The 26,476-nt window shown below is 34.4% G+C and overlaps 1 non-coding gene and 1 pseudogene across 1 annotated transcript; both read right to left on the bottom strand.

The window, feature by feature from the left end:
- Nucleotides 1–2,246: 2,246 nt before the first annotated feature.
- Nucleotides 2,247–3,200, bottom strand: LOC145105171 (uncharacterized; annotated as a pseudogene).
- Nucleotides 3,201–23,243: 20,043 nt separating this feature from the next.
- Nucleotides 23,244–23,350, bottom strand: LOC145110091 (small nucleolar RNA R71). The gene has a single exon (XR_013709473.1). It is a non-coding gene; the product is annotated as a small nucleolar RNA R71 (small nucleolar RNA).
- Between the last annotated feature and the right edge of the window lie 3,126 nt (nucleotides 23,351–26,476).

Genomic DNA, 26,476 nt, shown 5'->3' with positions numbered 1-26,476 from the left:
AATGTCATTTAATTAAGAAAATTGTAATATTAAACATTAAAATTTGACAGATACGTAAAAATTTTTGTAACGTCCGAAAATTTAAGACCCAAAATTTCGTTTTCATAATAATAAAATCATCAATCAAACATGTTTATAAAACCATAAAGGAAAAAAAAAACAGAGTATGTCAACCAAACATCCCAAAATACATTAGAGTCAAGTAAGGCGGAAATCATGGTGTGTGTGCGATGCGATCATCTCGAGCTCTTTCATTTTTACCCGAAAGTACCTGAAACATAAACTGAAAACCGTAAGCACGAAGCTTAGTGAGTTCCCCAAAATACCGCATACCATACATATCTGCCAGCTCAAGGTTGTGTCGGGTCTACCCCGAGTCTATTTCAACTCATGTGTCGGCTCAAGGCCGTATCGAGTCTATTTTACCCCCGAGTCTATTTAAACTCATGTGTCAGCACAAGGCTGTATCGGGTCTATTTCACCCCCGAGGCCCCGAGTCTATTTCACCTCATATACATATAGCAAACAAACACACATACATATAACGCATACAATAGGAGTCACAAATACTACAATCACATAACATATCCTAGTGTCCTACAATATAGTGAGCAAACTCACATCAGTCTGCTGTCAGTCAAACAAATGATCGGGCTGCTGAACCAGAAAATCCTCGCTCTAATCAATCAAATAAAACCCAAATCAATAATTGGGCCATAAACCATAACTAGGAATCTAGTTCATTTGTCCCCCACCCAGGTTAAAGGTCATTTTACCGCTTCCTCACTTGGCCCACTAACCGAGGCCCAACCCAAAGGCACCAAAAGCCCAATATGGCCCAAATCCCTAAATACCCACAGCCCATTATAGGCCCAAACCCAAGAAGGCCCAAAGCCTAACAATGGCCCAAAGTCAAAAAGACTAGTGACCCAACAAGGCCCAAAACCCTAATAGCCTAAATATGGCCCAAATCACAATAGTCAACAGCTACTGAGTATGCCCAGCGTACTCAGACTTACGCCCTACGTACGCCACCTTTGGCCAGTACGTGTTGCATACGAGCTGGGTACGTCCAACGTACCCCACAACAAGCCCAACTCGCCATTAAGTTCTTAAATGGTTAAGCCACTAAGTTTACTTCTCAGATTTGATCCTAAATGATGTCTTAAAACGTAAAGTTGGCAACTTTACTCCTTTGCATGTCTTAATGGGACCCAATACTTGTTTTTAACCATTAAAACCCATAACAAGAGCCCTAACTCATGCATGGTCCAATATAACACATCAAAGTTGCATTTTTATGCACAAGGGACCTCAAAAATGCTAATATATACCATCCCTAGCTTCTAGAGTAGCTTATACTCTCAAGCATGACCTAAAGGACCATAAAAAGCACAAAAATAAGGCCTAGCTAGATCTATCATAATGAACCATCAAGTTAAGAGCTTTATACATCCAAAATCTTTCCAAGCCGGTGATGATTCTGGATCCACAAGCTCTAACCACACCAATGCAACTTCCAAGAGTTCTTCTTCCTTCAAAATCACCAAAAACACTCTCAAAGATCACTTCCAAGCTTAAAACACTCAAATGGCAATTAGGGTTTCGTTCTCAGGGTTTGGAGAGGTGGAGGCTGGTCATAAGAAGGTCCAAAAACAACTTAAGGTGCGTTTGGTAGAGAGAAATGGAATTTCTGCACAGAATGGAAATGTAGAGAAAGAGAATTAAGCTGGAGAAAGAGAATTGACTCCCCTGTTTGGTAGAACTGAGAATCCACTAGAGAAATGTTTTTTAGAATCATTTCTCTTGTTTGGTTGTATTAATCAATGAAATGGAAATGAGTTTTTTTACCTTGTTTATTCATTTTCAAACAACATTTTTTATAAAAATGCATTATGGTGTACATCTTAATTAGTCAAAATACGCATCTTTTATGTTTTTATTATTTTTATTTTAATATTAATTGTTACTAAATAATTTATTTTCTAATCAGTTAATATTATTTTTTATACATCTTGTATTGGAAAACATATTTCTAATATAAAAGAATAACTTACAAATAGATTTTTAAAGAAATATGCAAATCATACTATTCAAAAACTATGTCCAATGTAGGATATATGCAAAAAGTATAATTCAATATTCCTAACAACTAAAAAAACATAACTATGTCTAATACAGAATGTGCAAAGATTCAACTTCAATATTCGTAAAAACTAAAAAAAACATAACTTAAAATAACCTAATCATGATATTGAGCCATCCCCAATCATTTTCATGTAACAAATCTTTTCTTCTTCTGTCATCTTAAAAAACGCCTGGGCACGGAATTGATCTTTACTAAACATGTCAATCGCCTTAATTCGCTGTTTGACAGTGATATTTGACATGCGTTGTATATCTTCGATAACTTTATCTATCATATCACATGCTTCCTTATTTTCTGGCCTTCCTATATTGTATATTGTTTCATTAAGTTTTTCACCAACCTCCTTGAAAGTTTCTTTCATTTCTTTCGCTGCTTCCTTATAAGAGCTTTCTGTGTCATCCGTTGGAGGCCTTTTGCGTTTACTATTGACACGAGCAGTTTGTTGCATCTCTTCAACAATCTCTTCCAACCCTTCCACATCAACAGGTGAGTTTCTTTGTGTCTATTCAGTCACATCTTCACCAAGATCAGTAGCTCCATGACCAGTAGCTCTACCCTTCCCGTAGATTTTACATAGGTTATCAAATTGGGGAAATGGTTTATCGCGATGCAGCACCTTTATGACTCTACAAGAATGGCACAAAATTAATTGGTTACTATTCATTTACAATATGTTTTAATGATGCGAAAAATACTACAAACATAATCATTATAGTACCTTTATGTACTCATCCCAAACTTCAGCATCGGCAGTAACACAACATTTATCCGTATCCCAGCCGAATCCACTCATGTTTGCTCCATATACCATGTCGTTCATGATGTTGAAATGGTTTTTCCATGTCTTCATCCTCGATTTAATATGAGGCTCTGCTTTCAAACCCGAGTTAGGAAGACTTACATCTAGTAATTGTTGCACTGCCTTCAAATAATCGGGTTTGAATCCATTGTCGGCACCACCATATTTTCCGGATACATGTAACTCCAACAATGCTTCAATTAACTTTGCATCCTCTTCAGTAGTCCATGTGTGTTTGTTTCTCCCTGCCATGTCTACAAAAAAATTTACATAATAGATGCTTGAAATAGTAATTCAACTTAATTGGTTAAGTTTGGGGTTGTATAACTCAACCAAAACTTAACCAATTAAGTTGTTTTTTGATTCTAAAACGCAGACAAGACAAAGGAGTACAGTTTGAAAAAAAATCGCATCATTCCGAGCTTGTATGAAGCTTTTATGATGGTTCAAAGTTGGACAAAATTTATAAAAAGTGTTGAAATATCATACAACAGTCATAACATCCCCTGTTTGTGGCTGTATAACTCAACCAAAATTTAACCAATTAAGCTGTTTTTTTATTCTAAAACGTAGACAAGAAAGAGGAGTACATTTTGAAAAAAAATTGCATCATTCCGAGCTCGTATGAGTATTGTTTGATGGTTCAAATTTAGAGAAAAAAACTAAACAATGCTGAAAGATTAGACAGCATCCATAACAGCCCCTGTTTATAGCTGAATAACACAACCAAAACTTAACCAAATAAGCTATTTTTATATTCTAAAATGTAGACAATAAAGATTAGTACAATTTGAAAAAAAAATTGCCTCATTTTGAGCTCATATGAGTATTGTTTGATGGTTCAAAGTTAGAGAAAAAAACTAAACAATGCTGAAAGATTAGATAACATCCCTAACAGCCCTTGTTTATGGCTGAATAACACAACCAAAACTTAACCAAATAAGCTATTTTTTTATTCTTTAATGTAGCCAACAAAGAGTAGTACAATTTGAAAAAAAAAATCGTCTCATTCTGAGCTCATATGAGTATTGTTTGATGGTTCAAAGTTAGAGAAAAAAACTAAACAATGCTGAAAGATTAGACTGCATCCTTAACATCCCCTGTTTATGGCTGAATAACACAGCCAAAACTTAACCAAATAAGCTATTTTTTATTCTAAAATGTAGACAACAAAGAGTAGTACAATTTGAAAAAAAAATAGCCTCATTCTGAGCTCATATGAGTATTGTTTGATGGTTCAAAGTTAGAGAAAAAAACAAAACAATGCTAAAAGATTAGACAGCATCCCTAACAGCCCATGTACATACAATGATAAAACTGACAGTAACAAATGACCATCGATCATCAATCAACACTAAACTAATATATTCAAACACCAAGTTTAGATTCAACATAGCAAGATTCAAACATATACAAAAATGCTATTCATACAAAATTCAGAAAAGGAATTCTTGAACACGAACTAAAAATAAATTTCACAAAACATGTTCCATAGTAAGATTAACAAGAATCGTGCAGGCATACCTTGAACTGAAAGGTTGTGGCGACAAAATCGACAAGAAGGAGAAACCCAGTGAAGTCGTTAGCTGTGTGAAATCCAATACGCAGAAGGGAAAATAGTAGGGCAAGAACGTGGGTCGAATGCATGAAATCCATTATGCTGGGATGAAATCGTTGATAAAAATCTGATCAGATGTAGGTAAGGAGGATCGAATAAGATGAGATTTGATTTCTCCGCTTTTTTTTTCTAATTCTCGACCCAGGTTGTATTGTTTTTTCTCTCATTTTCTCTATTTTTAATAGTGAATTGTTTTGATGGAAAAGGAATTGGTTTATTTCTCAACTCCCTGATTTTTTTTATTAACCAAACAAGAGAATAGGAATTGATTCATTTTCTCTGGTTTTATTCCCCTCTACAAAACACCCCCTTAAGGTGTTTAAATAGGGCACAAACCCTAAAAATTAGGGGTTGTCCCTGATGGTCGTACGCCCAACGTAAGTGGGTTACCTCCGCGACCAAGTTATCGAGCCAGTACGTCCAACATACTCCTAGCGTACACCCAACGTACTCAGCTAGGGATCAAAATGCAGGAGTTTTAAGGTTAAGGGCAGAAAGGAAAAAATACATCAAATGCAAATGTTACATTCTTGTTAACTATTTAATAAAAATGAAGAAAAAAAATACATATTTGATTTTTTTTTGGGAATTTCAATCAAATAAATTAACACAAAAAGAAGAGACTTAAGTGCAAAACTCAAGTTAACAAAACAAGAGGGTTCATGGGAGACATACACCAAGCATACCAATCTAAATTACATAGTTTAGATCTATTCTTTATCCAATTAAAAATGGTAACACTAATATCATCCGCCAAACTTGTGACAGCTTGCCTTCGTTCCTAAAAATAATGCAATTTCGCTCCTTCTAGCTATACCATAACAATGAATAAACCAAGGACAAACCAACTTTTTATGTCTTTTTCTGTAACAATTGCTTTACAGGATGGATCAATGGTGACCTTAAGGAGTCAAATGTTTGGTTTTTCAGGAAAAATATTTGCCACAACGTGTTGTATGGATACTTACGACGTGGCATGGATTTTTATGATCGTGTTTTTCTGGTGAGCACTACGGTGTGGCATGTAGTGTTCCACGGCGTGGTGGCTGTGGCAGCCCAAGCCCATGATGTATTAGAGTTTCATCTGTATTTAAAGCCTCTAACTCAAGGTTAGGGCATCCTCTTCAGCCTCCAACCTCCCAAAGTGAAACCCTAGCCTCCTTGAAGCTTTTGGAGCTCATTTTGCAAGTTTTGGTGATTTTAAAGGAAGAAGGAGGAAGTTTGGTGCATAGATCCAGCAAGCAATCCATCCCCATCCTTGTGTGCATCCTCTAGAGTCTTTGTAAGTCGCCAAGTTCTAATCTTTTTGTGTCATGCTTCCAGATCTAGGCTTTTATGTTTTGTTCTTCATGTTTGGGGTAGTTTGAGTAATTAGATTCCATAAAGTTGGCAACTTTATGGATCATTGGGGTCCCTTTGAGGTTTGGTGTGCTAAATCTAAAGTTTGGTTGAGTTTTGGTTCCATGCATGAGATTTTGACTTCATTTTTCACCATTTTGACCTAACCAAGTTCAAAACATGCATTGGACATGCATGTCCATAAAGAAAGGGTTTTTATGAAGCTTATGGACATTTGGAAATATTCTAGAAGAGATGAGTGTCTGGCTTAATGGATTAAGGGCTTAATCTATTAAGTGGTTTTTGGTCAGTTCCCATGACGTGGAAACCTGCTTACCACTTCGTGGCGAGTGAATTCTTCACAACTGTTTTGTCGAGGGATTTCCACGTCGTAGAAGGTGCATGGCCACGATGTAGTGATCAATTGTGTTGAATTTTGGCTGTTGACTTTAACTGTTAACCGTTGACTTTTTTTACGAGTTTGACTTTTGGTCAAACTTTGAGAGACGTTAAGCTATAGTCTGAGATTTAGCTTGTGATTGGTTTAGGAGGTTCGTGTAGCTGATTCTTTAGGACTTTGAGTAGTGGATTCAGCTCTTCGTTCGGGTGAGTCTTCTTAGTGTATTACCTATGCCATAGTGGTGTGCATGCTAGACTAGTTGAGTCTTATTTGATGATTGCTCTCATATGTATTATTGGGTTGCTGATAACCCATAGGGTTGTTGTAAGCCTATAGGACTGCTGAGAGTCCTCATGATGGTTGATAGTCTCAGTATTGCTGATAACCCATAGTTACTTATATTGGTGTGTTGTATGTGATATTTAGGACTGTTGATAGTCCCAGGGTTGCTGATAACCCATAGCTGATTATTATGTTGTGTTGTATTTGATACTTTGGGGAACTCACTAAGCTTTGTGCTTACAGTTGTGGTTTAAAATATTTTTCAGATACTTATCGGATTGCGAAGGCAGGACTGTACACACACATCAACACTTTTATGATTTGAGATTTCACATTGTCTTCCTTATAAATTCGTTGAGTTATGGAGCATGAACATTTGGTTTGACTTGAATGTAACTTTATAAAAAAAGGGTCTTTATTATATTTTAAAAATGAAAATTTTATTTTGGAATTTGGGACGTTACAAGTTGGTATCAGAGCCCTGGTTTGAGGGATTTGGATGAACACTTTTGTGATTCCAAACTCAAACTAATGATCTGAGGATTTTCACAAGTCTTTTGTAAAGAATAAATTTTAAAAAAAATGAGAAAAGAAGATGCGATGTGTACAGTCATCCAGAGATCAAGTAAGTGATTTCCCAAAATATACATACTTTCTTTATATGATGTATTTAAGTTGCGGTTATATGTGTTATAGTATGTGGTGCATGTTATAAGTTAGGTTAAGGATCTACTCAGGGTTACATGCTAGGGTGCCTGATTAGGAAAGATGCCTTTTTGTGTGTGATATGTGAGCTGTTAGAGATACATGATAGTGTGTAGGTTAAGGATCTTCAGGAATTGCGTGTTAAAATTGCATGATATTTATGATGCCTTCTGCCTGTTGGTTTTTCTGATCGAATGTTGCTTTCTTTGTGCTATGTGAAATGTAACGTCCCGAAAATTACAAGGTGATTTTTGATATATTAAATAGATTAACAGATTAAAACCATTATTTTAAAGGCTGTTTAGAAATATCCTTTTAATTTAAACCATACAATATCAGAGTTAAATTTACAAAATCGCGGAAACAAACATCTCAGATGCGTGTGTACAGTCTCGTCGAGCTCTTCTCACGAACAACCTGCAAAATGTTTAATCCACAACTGTAAGCATAAAACTTAGTGAGTTCCCCAGTATACCACATATTACATTATACATACAATACATCCACACATGATCCCGACTCTAATGTCGATCAACCAAAACTCCTAATCACATACATGCAACATGTGCAACGGGCCCAACCCAAGAGTTCACGGGCCCCACTCAACTCATATAACTGGCCCCGCTTAACCATACATAACAGGCATTGTCAAAGAAGTAACTGGGCCCAACCCAACCCCCTACTAATAGGAGTCATTTCTTGGCCTTCCATACAAGACATAAAGTCGTATGTAGTCAGAGATCAGATAGACAGTCGAACAGATGATCCACGCGAGAGCGAACAATCAAACAAGAACATCACAATCAGGCATTAGACCAAGAGTTCTCAGGCTATCCAACGTAGACTACATATGAACCAAGCTATCACTACCACATATCCATATAGCATAAAAACATGCACAAATAACATAACACATTCCCTTGGCACTAGCCTTCCCTTGTTACCCTGCCAAACATACCTTCAAACAGAATCATATGATCAACAGTCAAGACCCTACCAGTATAGCATACTAAAGCATCGAGTGTTCTGACTGCAAGGCACAACAAGAACTTACCATAGACCACTAGCATAATTGTACTCTAACAGTACCTATATCCCACCATTCAAAGTATATACAATGGGATACGTGGCAAAGTGAGAAACTCACCTGAAACTAACAGTTGAACCCACACACGCTAGTTCTCGAAGGAATTATCCAATACGATCCACTTGATAACAAGTCATATGAACAACACTACAGACATGATCTAGATGATTGTGTCCCTCTCTAAATGCCTACAACACATCAATAACCCCTAATTAGTTCATTCCTTAAGTATTACTTAATAATACTTAATATTACACTTTCTTACTACTTTTTAAATCGTTATGAAAACCGACACACATACCGATTTACCCCTCTCAAACCCAACTCCATGAAAGGTTGATACTAATTATTAATAAAATTCCCTTAGCTTTCCATATATGTAAAACACATGCTTTAATTATTTTACTATTAAATTCTAATGATTTAACAAATGAACTATAAAAATTGTCCCATTATCTGGACTAATCAGCGAAAATGGCCATCAACACCCTATAAGGGATGAGATTTATTCCATTGAAAAAATATGTGACAAACTAGAGCCTTTCACATAAACTCGGCCCTTGGATTCTTGCAATTTAAACTTTCTAGATTTATTTATTCATTTTACAAAATGACTAATGAAAATAACATTTTTCTGGAGCAATCTGTAAGAAATTCCAATTCCATCCAACTTAGGAGTGGAATCAAGCCAAGCCCAATTTATTACAGAAACTACACATGATTATAAACATATAGAGAGAAACCTCATTAAAAATGGAGTCTCCTACATTTAGTTATGATTTTTACAACAAGACCCAAGTGATCCGTGAAATTTATGGACCAACGTGCATTCAAAGTGAAAACTGTACAATTGAGTTTAAAATCATGTTAAGCCATTGATATGGGTAAAACTAGACATTCATACCTTTCCAGAGATATATTTATTCACAATTTGGATCACCCATGTATTTTATATGATTTTTCAAAGCTAGTGAACAATTTCAGGATTTTGCAAAACAATTGAGTTTGAGCTTACATTCCTCTAAACTCTTTAAGTCCTTAATGGTTAAAAACAGTTAAAGGTGGTCATAAACCAACTATTTTCAATACCAAATAGTAAATAACTTAAGGGATTAAGAACTCATTCAAATAATCAACTTATAAGCACACTTCTTCACATCATGCTCATTAGAAGAGATTTATGAGTTTAGTTTCCAACCAAGACCATTAAGTGCTTAACACTCAACAAATTGATTGAAAAGAAACAACACCATTCAACCACCATGAAGTGGTGGTGACATGGTGGATTCATGGTGGTCCTAGTGTGTTCAAAACCCTCACACCAAAAGCAAATTCAAAGAAAGAAAACAAGAGCTTGAAATAAGCATATCTAGCCATGAAATCTTGAAAAATCAATGACCTCAACACCACCTTATGAACACAAGGTGAATGTGGGTTGTTTTTCGGCGACTTCCACCACCACAGGCGGTGGTGGTGAGTGGTGTTTGTATGTGTGATGTTTGAAGAGAAATAAGAAAGAAAGCAAGCAAGAAGGAAAGTATTATACCACTATAAAGTTGTAGTAAGGAAACAAACACACCACTCCTTCCTACCCTCTCTCTCTGACGTCAATTGGCGGAGCTAGGAGAACTCCAGCGACGGTAGTCGGAGATCCTTCTCCCTTTCATTTTCCGATGGCAGCAGCTCTCTCTCTCTAACTCTCTCGATCTCACTCTCTCGATCTCACTCTCCTTCTTTCTCTATCTGGCCGCACAAAGCGCTCCCAAAAGATGCTTGGGGTTTGCTATTGAAGGGAATATGATTGCAAGAAAATAAAAACGAAGGAGGGCCACCCTGCGAATCTGATGTTGCGATGCAGGAACCAGGAGACAGTCTCAGAATTTGGCAGAAACAGCCTCCAAAGTTTGGTCTTTTGACGAAATCTGCCCTAACTCGATCTCTTTCTACAAAAGATATTTCCATAAATAACAAAATACCCCCTGGACCTATATTTCCTCTTATTAATGTTATAGTTATAATTATAATTATTATTTTAGCCCTTTTTATTTAATTTAGTTTTAATTCCTTTTAAAATATTTTATTATCTCTTTTAAGCCATTCGACTAATCATGATAATTAATTGTGCCATTTTATTTTAGTTATTAACTCATCTTTTAAAATCAATATAATGCCTTTTATTCATTTAATTTGTTTATCCCAACTTAGAAATATAAATCTATTTGTATAGTTATTTAATTTATTTCTTAAACCTTTAATTCGAAATAATTAATTGCAAAACAAGGCGTTACTGAAACCTATATTGATGTTAGTTAACTATTAACCGAATACATTAAGTTGCATGCGACAAATATTAAATAGTCTTAGAATGTTTGATTTGACCCTATTGTACAACTCTTGTCTAAGTACAACCGTTGTAGTGCAGGATCTTTCAGTCGAAGGAATGTTTAATCCTTGTTGCATGTAATTGTATTCATAAGATAGTTAGTTGGCATTGATAGAAGTTTCTTCTATAGTTGGTAGCAGGGTGGGGTGAGAATTCCTAGTGACCTAGGAAGAGTGTTAGAATGTGCTAGTGTGAGCACTTATGTATGAGGGAAACCTAAGGTGAGAATCTAGGAAGTTTTGTGGTGGTTTTTTAAGTGTATGGGTGTGCAGGTACACCTAGCAGTCATGGAGTTCCCATTAACCTAAGAAAAGTGTTAAAGTATTCTAGTGCGTGCATATGTATGAGAAGAATTCTAGAGGGAAAGTCGAGGAATGACGGTAGAGTGTGCTTGTGGGACCACCAGTATCTGCGGTTGGTAGTGGACGTATGTAGTGACTTAGGAACTTTAAGACAATTCTTGGGACACATACAGATAGGTGTGAAAGGTAATATGTATATCAACTACATGTTATTTAAAATAAAATCACTACAACTAAATTGATTTTTTTATTTATATTGATACTTGTGAGAACTAGTTAAATAAGATTGAAATTGTGTTTATTCAATTAAAAGAATCATCTAATATGTATATCAAATATTACACCAAAACATCCAAATCTTTTATTAAAAAATTAATTATGTGCGTCCATATTCAATGTGTATTATTTATATAAGACAATTTGTATAAGGGTCTAAGTTATATAATTGGTGATTATTTAAGTGACTATCGGTAAGAGTAAATGAAATATATATCTTTAACCACATTGATGTAATAGAAAATTATAAATTTCATTAACATTCTATTTTATTATTCCAACTAAAAGTTATTTAAAACTAACCACTACAACCAAAGAGGGTTTTTCATTCGTGACACTTGATTGATACTTATGAGAGTTAATTAAATAAGATCAAAATATTACAATTGTGTTTAGTAAATTAAAACTAATAAAATCATCTAATTTTTAAAATAAATATTATACCAAAAACCTTAAAACAAATTATTAAAAACTAAATTATATACATCTATTATTCTGTGTTAAAAAAAATTAATGACATTTATGTGTATAAATTACAATAACACAATCATTTAAACAAACCAATAATATTTTTTTTCTCCAAGAATGAAATTCAAATGATGATAACCAATTTTCATAAAAGTATTGAAAAAATATTGGTTTAATTTCTCTTTTCATAAAAGTGTTGAAAACAGATTTAGTTAATTTGCCCCAAAATAATAATTGTTCTTTGTATTATATACGTATAATATCTTTTACGTAAAAAAGACATTTGAAACAAATCACATGGCTAGTCATATATATAATGGAAAAGAGATCGTTGTCATGTATTATTAATAGAAATAGACCAATCCTCTTCACGACTTTACGTTAGCACTTTAAGACCACACACCCATGCAACTTATCAACAGTTTTTGAAAGTAAATAGACAAAAGGAAAAAAAAAATCCAAAGTATTTTTGGGTTTGATTTAATTGAATGACATTCACTCATTTGTTTTAAAAATCTGAAAAGAATAGCTTGCACAAAAAGAAAACTCATAGAATATAAAACAAAATATTGTGCCATGCATATCTTCTTTAAGTTATAAGTAAAACATTTTTTTCTTTTTTGAGCTTTGACATAAAGTTAAACATCTATTAAAATCGACAATTGAAATAAATTTGTAGTTTTTTCTCCGGTTATGCCTTGTATTTATCTCATCAGTATGAACATAACCCACTAAAAGTCAATACTTGATCTCATTTTTTCTTTCTATAAAACACTTCAAACACATTTATATTCATAACACAATTTAAAGACATCAAAATTTACAACACTTTTGTTTTATCTTTAAATATACAACCTTCACCTAAAATTGACAACACTTTTCTTTTGCCTATAATATACAATCTTGACACAATTCTTCATCATCCCTAAAATAGCAAAAACTATTGGATTGACTCATGTAGATAATAAACTTCAAATGAAATTTACACAAAATAGAAGGAAAAAAGATGTGGAAAGAAAAAACTAACCTATTTCATACTTCTCCATTCTCATTCAATATAGATAACGAAAAATGGAAAAAAAAAAGACAACCAAATGCTTATTATATACACAAAAGTATTTTAATTAAATAATTATATACACAAAAGTATTTTAATTAAATAATCATGAGTTTGAGAGTTTCAAATGAATATGGTTCATGATAGATGATTATCTTCAACCACATTCATTTGAATGGTCTCCTTTATAAGAGATATATAGATATAAACTATAAATATTATGTGAATGTATGATCATTTATTGTCCATTGGATTAAAAAAAGTAAATGATTGTGATACGAATGTAAATGTTATTAATATGGGATAACATTTACTATAATTATATATAATTAAGTGTAAGGGAAAATGTGATATCTGATAAAGAGAGAGATAAAAAAAATAGCTACATTGTAGGCAAATAAGTTTAATCAATTAATACAAAAATCAGAAAAATAAATATCTAAATAAATATTTTTGAATAAATAAATATTTTTGAAAATTAAACAAGGTATCAGAAAATCACACCATTTAAACATATCATTTTTCAAAATTTTAAATCACTGGTTATAAGAAACATTCTTAAAGAATATTAGATGTATGTTAATACGATAATGACATTCTTGAAATAATAGGTTTTAATTCTTCACATTTGTCCACTCATGACATAATGTTTGGCATATTTATTCATAGTTTTAGAATAACATCAATTACAATGATACCATCTCATATCGTATTATGACTATCACATACTGTCCTTACATTCTAAAAAATACAATATCATTCAAGAGATTTTTTGAGAATTAAAACTCTTTAAGAATACTATTTTGCATATATTATCAAGAAATGTACAACAACTACATTTTTTTAAAAAAAAATTGATAAAAAAGAGTTTTGCTCGTCCGATTTTTTTATCTTTAGCAAAAACATTACGTGAGAAAAGATTTGATAATGTATAATAATTACATTCTTTAAGAATGTACAATAATTACATTTTTTTAATAATGAAAAAGAAACTAATAAAAAGAGCTTTTCATGCCCGATGGTCTATTTTTTAAAAGTACATTCTGTGAGAATATAGTTAAGAATGCGCATCAAATACATTATGTCAGAATGAAAAAGAAGCTGATAAAAAGGAGCTTTCTAGGTCCGATGCTTTATCTTTGACAAATACACTCTCTAAGAATAACGCTCATCCTTCCTTCTTCAAATCATGTTGTAGGTCCAATAACATAGTTGGAGCTTTGTTAGGTACTTAAAGATGGTGGGTCTCGATTGCACATATATGATGGGTTTAGGTTTTGATGGTGGCATGAACTTGCATCTATCCACATTGAGGTTGAATAGCAGTGGAATATGGTGATAACTCTTTATTTAATAGAGATAGTTCCCAGTTTACAAAAACATTTTTTTAAAACATTTATCATTTCAAAATCTTATGGGTTGTAAATTCGCATATCAAACCATAAGTAAAAGCATAAATGAATATAGGCAAACATTTTACATTTTTTTAGAACGGGTTACACACACACTGCTCTACTCTTAAATCTACACCTTTTGTCCACAACGAGACAATAACCCTCAAGCTTTAGTTGAGGGGCACATATTTGCGAACTCCTGATATGGTTAGGCTAAAGGCCCTTTGGTAGCTAAACATTTTACATTGACTAAGAGTCTATGTCCTAGAATCTCCAAATCCATCATAGTCTCTAAAGCAACATCTATTAACAGTCACCTGAGACACACGTCAAAATACAACATCAAACTAGAAAGCCTGTTGAGATACAAAGGGATTGACTCATAGTAATTTCTTTATATAAAATCTCTTCATAATTGAGCTCTTTTAATAATATATGAATCAAAACACACATTTTATACAATCATCATTTAGCACATTGTAACGGAAGCATCATAAAACTCATAAACATCATTAAACTCTTAAGCATCATATAAGTAAAACCCACCCAAAGTCCTCTTAGCCACTCACCACCTTTACTCATTGTGACATAACGGGTTTAGGGATTCTTACTACACGTGTTAGTCGATCATGAGGGGCGATGCTCTTAATGGCACATGCACGAACACTGGGCCTTTTTCATCCCTCCCGTGAACATAATATCATCATGACATCGGATACAAGAACGTCTTACAAGTCCCTTGTTACAAGTCTGTCCCGTCAACACCTCTTCTTTTACTCCTTAAACTCTTAATATGTCCGGACCGCACAGGTCTTGCCCCATGAACCCCAGGCATAACTCTTTAGCATAAGACTTTACATCATTTAGCATATAATCATCATAAGCATCACAAACAAACCATAAGCACATCACACACACATCATTTCAGTTGTAACACCATCATCTATTATGTTTGTACCACTTCATGAAATATGCCAATAGAATAATAGTAGATAATAAAATGTAAATGATTATCTTATGCATGTATAAGTTAGTGTTTTAAACTTTGTATTCAAATTATACTCACACACACACACACACACACACTGTCACACCCCCAAAACCAGACGGCGGAAACGTCTGGGGGCTCGCGTGACTTAAATTGAATACCATCGCAATGAATATACATGAATCATAACATAAACATCACCATGCATCAATACATTACAACTGATATTGTTTACATCCCGTACATTGTTTCAAATATTACACATTCATAACACAAATTGTTTCAGAGTTTTCAAAACAAAACATTCTAACATACTTGGTATTACCCTTCCGCTTATCTGTTACCTGAGAATACAAGTTATTTTGGAAAAACGTCAACATATGAAATGTTGGTGAGTTCATAAGCAAGGTTGTGAATAAAATGATTTGTATAGTTTGTAAAACCCAGAAAATCCGATATTTTCTGAAAAGACAATAGTTTAACAAAGTGTGAAGATCCATAAGTTGATGCATGAATGATTTCAAAACATATATATATATATATATATATATATATATAAAAGGATGTTTTGTATTATAGTTATAGAAATCCCGAGCGAGTAGTATTGATTTCCCCGGAAAACCCGATGTTTTCCGATGTCGAAAAATATACGTGATTACAAATTGTTATACCGCCACAACGAATGGCTTTTGATTACTCATCCTTGAATACTCGGATGGTGTTGGATAAACCAAGTGAGTCGCCGTAACGATGTCCGGTGAAGACAAGTTATAACAGCCAACTACGAACGTCCCATAGAGGTGTCGTCTGTTGTTACTCACTTAATCCAAACCACCTTGATTACTGTTGAATAACGTCCTAATTCCGTCTACTTTGATTACTCATGAGCCTTAGCGAACGAAGAGAAGAGGAGTACGAAGTCCTGCTACTATCGTAAGTACCTTAGGCTGTCGGGGATGCGAAAGACATGTTGGCCCAACTCGCATTTGATTACTCTGACCTTACTAGCAATACTAATGGACCACTAGGGCCCAATAGCACATAAAAGCCATTGAAAGTCCTTTTATATGGAATTGAGCCATAGGAGGCCCAATAACATATAAGCGTTATCCCTTTGGGCCCAAAGATCATGTTATTGGACTTGCAAGGTCCAACAAGCATGATTTGAAACTTTCAAGACCAAAGTTTGAATATTTACTCGTCTTAGGTATCGCGTATCTATTGAAGGGTTCGATTGAATGATCATTGTTTTTATATCGATTCGAGACCGATCGATTCGTTTATAACGATATTTGGAGTTAACGTGTATTCATCTTTCGATTTTTCATAAGTCGTGGTTTTGTATTTTGACTCAATGAAATGATTTGCTTAAAAATAGTGGTTTGACCTTTTCAACACCTTTCTTTTTATAAAAATAACAGTTTTAGTCCTTTATATAAAAGAAAAGACATTTTTAGTCCTTAAAACATTTTCTTGGCATTTTTGCATCATAAATTTGTTGAAATGATAGTTTTAACTCAAAACTTATTTTGTTAACAGTTTCAGCCCTTTTAGAATAGTATTTTCCGGTTGGAACCCAATTTTTCGCAATTTTTACAGTTTTGGCCCAAAATCCAAAAACTTTACATTTTTTATCCTTTTTGGAAATGAAAAGCATTATTAACCCTTGAAATAGTTTTGTTACACTTTTTATCCCCTGTTTTGAAGAAAGTATCATTTCAGCCCCTTTAAATGTCATTTTTCGCAATTTTGGGCTTATTGGGCCGAAAAGCCCAAAATTAGCCCATTAAGCTAAAAATTTACATTTCAAGTCCTTTGAAAATTTTAATATTCAGAAAAACAATTATTGTAACTGTTTTGACTCTTTTAACCCTTAAGAAACCGTGAATTGGCAACCTTTAACCCAAATTTTGTATATTTGACAATTTAAGCCCAAAAATGGGTTTTATGTAGAAATATGTTTATCATAATCTTATAAGTTATTATTCTTGACTTGTTTAGTGTAAAATAACTTAGATCATGTTTGTTTCCTTTCTCATGCCATAGATCTCGAGTTATCATCCCTTTTTGGTTACATGTTCATCACAAAAACACATAAAATCATACATACATGCATAAAATCACACATAGCATACACATACACATAGATCTACACATTTTTCTTGTATTTTCCCCCATAAAACATATAAAAACCGAAAAGAGAGGGGCATGAAGCTCACCTTGAGTTGTGGGTTCGGTTTTTGAAGAGAGAAATGAAGAAGATTCGATCCTAGCAAGTCTTCTTGGGGAATCTCGAACTTAGATGTTTCTAAGAGGATGATCATGATTTTGAATAGATTAGGAAGAGATTTTTGATAAAACAAAGAATCTAGATCATATATCCAAGCATGAACTTACCTTAGATGATGAATTTGTGGAATAATCTCCTTGAAAAGCCTCCTAAATCTCGAAAATTTGATGAAGGATGAAGAGAGTATCTTTGAGAGAGTTTGAGTGAAATGTGTGTGTGTTTGTGTTGTTTCGGCCGAGAGAAAAAGAGAGAGGAGAAGAGAGAGACCTTGATGAGATGGTTGCATGAAAACATGGGATTTTTGCATGGAGACCCAACAAATAATAGGGAGGTGGCAAATGGAAGTCAACTCTCTTCCATTTTGGGTTGTTGGGCCGAGAAGAGGAGAGGGGAAAGAAAGAATATTGGGCTTCTTGTATTTAAGCCCATATTATGATTTAATGAAGAAATTTTTGGCCCATTTAATCCAAAGAATGATTTTTATGACCCATTAGGACTATTTTAAATTGGTTGTGTCCCAATAAGGCCCATAAAAGTTAACCTAGTTTATTTTAGGCTTATAAGGCCCAAAATATTAAGTTTCATGTATATGGGTCCAATTAGGGCCCATTTGAGAGTTCTATGTTCAACATAGTTAAATTGGAAGCTTATTGGTCCATTAGGCCCAATAAGGAAATCCTAGTCCAAAATGGACTTAAACCGGGATTTCTAGGGCTTCCAACCCTTTGTTGACTATTTGTAGTGCTTGAATGAAGCGTTTGATGAAAGTTTTGTTGTTATTGAATAAGCATCATACTTGCTTTCACATTGTTGACTCATAATTGATATAATTGTTGTAGTTACAAAGCATTAAAATTCCTAGTTGTGACACACACACACACACACACACACACACACACACATATATATATATATATATATATATATATATATATCTTTTGTATTCCTAGTAGTTTAATAGAGGTATGTTCATGTTCATGTTCATCTATTCCAGCAACCAACACGTTAGATTAGAAGCAAATTTGGGCAGCCATCCAAGTCCAGAAATCGTGAACATAATGAAAGAAAAGAGCAACTAGTATGGAATTAAGTTGCATGTGAATGGCTAGCTCCAGGAACACCTAAGATTTCGTGGCCGTTTTCAAGCTTAATTGTTGAGGGTTGTTTGGTAATTCGCGGCTAAACAGGAACTAGCATATGGCAGCATATGTGACAACCCTCATTTTTTTTTAAAACCAATTTAATGTCGATATTTTAAAAAGAAAACTTTTTATTTAACAGTGGAATTCCCAATTGTTAAAAAGCATATGTGTTTTTTTCAAAATATTTATAATTACAAACTCACGGGATGTCAACTTGTGTTTATCAACATATAAGTAAAGCTTACCGGTATAACCAACACTCTCAAGCACCACCTACTATCACCAACAACCCAAGACACACATCAAAGTAGTACGTAAGACTGAGAAGCCTCGTAAGATACATAGGTTTTAAGATTGTTTAAGGAAGTATATTAAAAAAAATAAGTTCATAACAATATTAGTCATAATGGGTTCATCTTTAGTACATCTTTAACATTCATACGTCTTTTATACTCCCAAGTCCTCTTATCATCGTAATTCTTACTTTCATCTTTTAAGTTTTTCGATAAAAATCTATTTTTCATGACTTTTCTTTGTAGAATATAACACCCCTTTCGCACTATCCTATAACTGATCTATAAATATTTTTCGCTCCTTTCGCTTATTGTTACATACTATTACTACTTCATTGTGTTCCCCTCAAGGTAATTTATTTTATTAAGGTTGGCCGAACATTTGTTACGATGATTTATTATAATAGAGCTTTCGACTAGATATTTGCCTCGCATAACGCTTCATCAGACGTCGTAATGTAGTTTAGAAAGTTATGTCTGTTGTGATTCGGCAATCAGGGTTGTAGCTAGCAACCGCAGGTGGGGGTGTCAGCCCTAATATACATCTGTACATATCTTTCTCGCTCACTTAAGATTTATCGGTTATAGGCTGGGGTAGCTGAAAACTAATAAGCTTAAGGATAAATCATGTCGTTCTCATTTAACAACTGTTTTGTTTAACCTTATATTTAGTTTTCCTTTGATGTGATTCTCTTTCATAATTATATTGATACGTATGTGTGTGTGTGTGTATATATATATATATATATATATATATACATATAATTATCGTAGTTTTTGATGTTCTTGATAGGATATTAGGGCAGAGTAACAACTAGGTACTATGTTTATCCTTAGGTTTGGCCAGCGTAACAACTATGTACTATGTTACCCTAGAGGTTTTGCCAGTATAACGACTAGGTATAATATTATCGTTTAGTTTTTGGCAGAGTTTCTACAAAATATAATATAATCATATGGTTTGAGCAACATAATGACTAGGCATAATATTATTCCTAAAATTTTGGCAGGGTAAATACCAGACATAATATCATCCTAATGTTTCATGCATTTTATAAACTACTTATATATTACAAATAATAATACTTTCTAAAATCGATAATGTAGTATTATAAAATGTATCCCCCCCCCCCCCGGTAAAAATTTTGAAAATCGTCAAAGTTGGGCCGTGAACTCACCCTAGTAGCGTGAATCGCGAAAGTAGGGTAACTTCAGGACTTGGGAGCTTGAAGACTTTTGCAAACTGAATCACGTCGAACATAGGGAGGGAGAGGCTTGAAGAGGTGTGCATAAATGGATCTGCATACACTTCTATTTATAGCAAGGTTTTGGAGCGCACGTAACACCTTTTGGTGTGCGCGTTGTGCAAAGTGCATCGTGGCTTCAACTAGGCATTGCCACGTGTCACTCTCTCGCTGGGCGACGTCATCCGCAATCTCCGCGAATCATGCGCCGGTGTGTGCGCCGTGCATGGTGCGCCAGGCGCGTTCACATAAATGTTTTTGAAAATTTTATATCTCTTGGGTACGAGCTCCGATCTTTACCCTCTTTATACCCACACGGTGCTCTCGACTAGCACTACAACTTTCCTTTAGGTTGACAGATTTTAACTTTCATCTTTAGACCTAACGAGGGTATCAATAAATGATTTTATAAAAATCATAACTTCCATGTACGGCCTTAGTTCTTGACATTTTTCGTCTCAAAATTCTTATATTGAGGAGTACTACAAGTTTCCGTTTTTGTGACATTAGTCAAAACTTAACCGATCTCTTCGTACTATTTTTACGTCGTAAAATTATTTACGCGATTGATTTTTATTTCTAGTAGAAACCATAAGTTTTTCATACGAAGTCGGATTTTTACGAAGTTTATATTTTTGGAATCTCGTCATTGTGTACATTGATATTGCCATATTTATACATATTTTTAGGCATTGTTTTATTACATTTTAAGTTATATTTTGGTTAAATGCAAAGATATTTGGTACTTATTGAGTTAAATTACATTTTGCCGCCAAAAGGACATTCTTGAGGAAAAAGGACCAAAAGTGACAAAAGCTAGAACCTGGAAGGACTGAAGCTGAGCTGGGAGCTTAATGGAGCTTAAAAAGAAGAAAAATCAAGCAAAAATACTCCCCACGATGTGGCTAGAGAGTACCACAGCGTGACTCTTAGAATAATCTCGATCATACACACAAATATGAAGCTCACGACGTGAGAATTATAAGTTCACGTCATGAAAAAGGGAAGTTTCAGAAGATAACAACGCGAAATGCAAGTTTCTTTTTCAGAAACGGATTTGTACTGATCTCACTATATGAGACCTTAACGCTCATGACATGAGATACGTTTTATGGAAACTATAAATATCCTTAGACATATCAACTTTGAGAGGAGGGGAAATAATATTCTGGAGGGATAGTCGATTTCAGAAGCCAGAACATGTGAAAATCAATCTTTGGAAGAGAAGACGATTGAAGATTAAGAGTTTGAACACATTACATTCAGTTTGCATTAGATCAATCATGTCTAAATCTTCTGTGTTTTTATGTTTATTTTCTGCCATGAGTAGCTAAATCATTAGGCTTTCGTTTAATGTAGATGAACCCTAATACTATGTGTTAGTTTCGTACTTTTCATGGATTTTATGAAGTTGGTTGAAGCTTGTGTTTGATTATCAATACCTAGCATGTTAAAATTCTAATCTTTGTTGCTTTACTTTAAGTTAAGTGTAGTTGAATGACCATTTTAATTGCATGAACTTGACTACGTGGTAGTTTATGATCATTAAATTGCTAGAGTTAGGATTAATCAAATATTAGATTAAATGATAAAGGTAACAACTTTTGTTGTGTTAGAGAACATAATTTGATCATAATTGTGTTTGGTAGTTTATCTTGATCATAGATAATTATCTTAGATATATCTTACAAAGCCCAATTATCCTTAATAATCAATTATGTGTTTGCTTGTGTATGATCATTACATAGTAGTTCATGAATTGGTGAAAATATTAGGAGATTGGATCAAGACTTCTAATTATGTTTAAATTGGTAACCAACTGAATAAATCCATGTTAGAAACTATCCATTGGAAAAATGGGGATTCAAAGCTAAATGAAAGTTTCTTCATAATATTATTACAAACGTTTCTAGTTAAGTTGTTTGCTTAGTTTTTAGTTAATTGAATAGTTTAAGTTAATATGAACTTGCAAAATCAGATAAAACCCCTAATTTAGTTATTGTTATTAGATTAATTTGTAGTAATTATTTTATTAACTAAATCTCGTTCCATATGTTCGATACCCAGCTTACTTTACTATACTATAAACTGACTGGGTACACTGCACGTAGGTGCATTAGTTGATAAGTAGTTAGGCTTATAAATTTAAAAGTTGATGGTTAATCTTTTATACACATCAAGTTTTTGGTGCCGTTGTCGGGGAATGGCTATTTCAGATTTTAAATTAACTTGTTTAGGTTAATCGATCCTTTTGTGGGGTAAAAACCGTAAAAAGTTAATTTTCTGTAAAAATAAATTTTTCAATTTATACTTTTCTCACGACGCGAGCTTTATGCCTCAGGACGTGAATTCAGCTTTTTCAGTTTTTATTTATTTTGGTTTTTAGTTTGTTTTTACGTATTTTTGTTTTGATTTTTTTCTGAGATTTATGACCAGAGGATCCAGAACTCCAATAGTTCCACCACTTCAAGATCCAGAAACTGCTTTTCATAAGAAGAAGGATAGAAAGGTTAACGAATCGAGTACCACTTTCCAATTTGACACATTCGAGCAATTTGAGAAGACTCCAAGCAAGAAAGGAACCGGTTACGAGCCAGGAACTGAAAGAGAATTAGAAGAAGAGGTCAAACTTGAAGTAGAAGAGATGGCAGACATAACCACGTTGACGATGGAGGAGTATAAAAAGAGGATGTGTATTGATAATGGTCCTGTTCTAGTTCCACCCATGATTCCAGCTGCAACTAATTTTGTGCTCAAGGGTCATATCCTCTTGATGCTCAAAGATATACCATTTTCCGAAAAAGATTATGAAGATGTTTTCAAGCACATCGATGAGGTTTTGGACATTGCTAATTATTTAGATGTTCCAAATGTTTCAAGAGATGCAGTTTTACTGAGAAGGCTTCTTGTGACATTTAATGGAGATGCAAAGATATGGTAGAATTCGTTAGCGCCTGGAACAATTAGAACTTAGGACAACCTTCTTGAAGATTTCATAGAGCAATTTAGTTCTCCTTCAAATATTTCCAAACTTAAAAAGAAGATTGCTATCTTCCAACAAGAAATCGACGAATCCTTATACGAAGCTTGGGAGAGCTACAAAGGCCTTCTAAGCAATTGTCCTCAACATGACTTAAACGTTCAACAGGAAGTTTCTATTTTCTGTGATGGAGTAGCTATAACAACGAGGCAACTTTTTGATTCTCAAGGACCAATGACTAAGAAGAATCCCGCTACAATCAAAGAATTAATTGAAGAATTCGTGAAGCACTCAAGAGAATACCATAACCCGCGTGAGGATGCTACAAGTGGTAAAGGAAGTGGAAATGGAGGGAATGATAATTTGGAAGAAATAATGGCTAAACTAGAGAATATGGATTAGAAAATGATGAAAATGGATCAATCTATTCATGTTATACAAGTAGGGTGTGATAATTGTAGTGGACCACACTTAACCAAAGATTGCGATTTGGATGAAAACGGTAATAGAAAGCAGAAGTTTGTTGCTCAAGTGATGACAAATATTATGAAGATTGGAGAAATCCAAAGAAAGAGTGGTTGCCTTATGAAAAATACAAGAAGCAAAAGGAAGAAAAGTATCGGCAAACCGGACGAGGCTACTACCAAAAGGAACAATCACCACCGGAGAAGAAGATGGAGTTTGAGTCGATGCTTAATAGGTTTATGGAAGCCTCTCAATGCTTAATAGGTTTATGGAAGCCTCTGATAAAAGACACGATGCTACTGATGTTACCATTAGAAATCACCTAGCTTCCATCAAAAACATCGAGATTCAACTTAGGCAATTGACTACACTCGTTAACGAAAGGTTACCGCCCAAGAATCCCGATCCAAAACCGCAACCGCAACCACATGTCATGGTCCTATCTACAAAAGAAAACCCTCATTTAGAGCCTATAGTGATCCATAATGAAGCCTCGAAGCAACCCGATCCACGGCTAAAGAGAATGAGGATCGAAGAAAAAGAAAGGTCTAGTGCCCAGTTCTCACGTCGTGGGCACAGTCTGATGAGAAAAATTCGTCTTTTGTTAAACAGTATCAGCTTCCGTTAACGTTTCCTTCTCGAGCAAGGGCACATCCACTAGAGAAAGATCATAAAAGATTTATTAATCAAGTCAAGGGTATTTCAATTAATACCCCATTTATTGAATCGTTAGCAAAAATGCATGAATACGCGAAATTCCTTCAAGATCTTCTGGATACTCGCCAACAATTAGAGAAGACTTATAAGGTTTTTCTTAATGAAAAATGTTCAGCGGTAATCATGGAAGTAATACCACCAAAGATAGGAGATCCAGGATGCCTTACATTACCATGCGAATTTGGAAATTCCACGAAAATGTTCTCCTTAGCCGATTTTGGAGCTAGCATTAATTTAATGCCCTATTCTTTTTATCAAAAGCTTGACCTTCTAAAGTTGAAGACTACAAGAATGGAAATCCATATGGCGAATCGTTCGGTAACATATCCTCGAGGCATAGTAGAAGATTTATTGGTTAAAATTGGAAAATTTGTTTTTCAATTGATTTTGTGGTCATAGACATGAAGGAGGATGAAGATGTAGCCATTATCCTTGGACGCCCATTACTTAATACCGCACGAGTCATGGTAGATGTTCATGAGTCAAAGCTTACTTTACGAGGGGGAAAAGAAGAGATGACATTCGGGGTTGAAGAAGGATTTAATAGGTCTAAGACTCAAGATGAACTATTATTTATGGAGGAAGACAATGAGCTTGAAGAATTAGAAAACTTAATGGAAGAAGAGGCCCAAAAAAAGGGAAAAGACAAAAGAAGAAGTCAATCTCATTAAGCCAAGGGCCTTGATTCCAATGATGTTTGAATTCTTCGCCTTTACTACACCACAAGTAAAAATTGAGAAGGCTGGTGAAATTAATGATTCTAGTTAGCTGAAAACAAGGTGAAGAGCTCGAATGATGAAAAATCCCAAGGGCCCAAAAGAAATTTCGATGCTTGCAACAATCAAACAAAAAAAAATTCAAAGAAAGCGTACATAAGACGAGTTCAAGCTTACAAGAGGAGGTGGAAGGAGCAAAAGGAGAAAAGGGAGATTTCGCTCCCACCCACAACAAAGTAGAGCGGGAAGGAGTCTTGCTCATGACTCCATAAAAAAAAGTGCTTTCGGGAGGCAACCTAAGCTTGGTTTGCATTTTCTTTTCATTTTTCTTTTTGTTTAATTAGTTTGGCATTATTTGATTTTTCGGATAGTCATTTAGTCATCTTCTATTTTAAAAATTAAGTGAGGGGTCCAAATAGTGAGTGGTAAATGTTTTATAAAAATTAAATAAGGTTTTTTTGTCAATTAATCAGTACCCACGACGTGGGAGTAAAAACTCACGGCATGGGGAATCAAGCAAGCCCGTTTTTTTTACATCGGTTTAAAACTCACGACGTGAGGAGTAACCCTCATGATGTGAGCGTAGGCAGAAACCATATACCCTTTTTTTACCCAAAAACCATTTGACCAATGCTCTTTTAGCACTCACGATGTAAGAGCAGCCATCGGTCCCCACACTTTGATTTTCAGTCAATTTCCTTCGATTATTGTTGATTTCGTGTCCCATCTTCAACAAAGGTAAGCTTTATTTGTTTTAAAACCCTTTAATTTACTGATTTTATACATTTAGAAGTTAGGGTTTGTTCTAAGGGTTCATGTGTCGAAATTGATGAGATTATCTGAGAAATTAGTGTTGCATGTTTGTTTTATGGACTTAGATTAACTGTTAGATGAAACCCCTAGTGATATTTGGGTTTGGCTTCGCCTGATTTACTACCCGATTCTCATACCTGTCGCCGAACCAAACCCACGACGTGAGGATTGACCCTTACGATGTGAAAACTAGGCTCACATAATCGTTTGTTTCCTGTTTTATCCTAATTGTTGTGTTGTGTTTTTGGTTTGTTATTTCTTCATTTTTTTTGCAGAATCCATGGGACCAAGAAGAGTAGTACCTCAAGATCAAGAGAATGGGGATGTCTCAAGTCTCCATCCACTTTATCGTTTCCCTCAAGAAATTTCGCAAGCTAGCTTGAATAACTACACCAACCGTTTAGGGTGGTTGTACAACCGAGAGTTCGTTGTAGCCCCTGTCATTGATTGGTCTTGGTTGAGAGGAGTAGGCATTTTAGAAGAAGTAGAAAAGTATTAGAAACAAAGATACATTGGCAATGGATTCGACTTTACGTGCAATGGTTGGCGCAAACTTTTCACAATCCAAGA

This window comes from Lactuca virosa, chromosome 4, assembly GCF_052849685.1.
Source record: "Lactuca virosa cultivar CGN04683 chromosome 4, Lactuca_virosa_CGN04683_v6, whole genome shotgun sequence".
Taxonomy (NCBI): Eukaryota; Viridiplantae; Streptophyta; class Magnoliopsida; order Asterales; family Asteraceae; genus Lactuca; species Lactuca virosa.
Note: the sequence above shows the minus strand (reverse complement) of the source record. Positions and strands in the feature narration are given on the sequence as shown.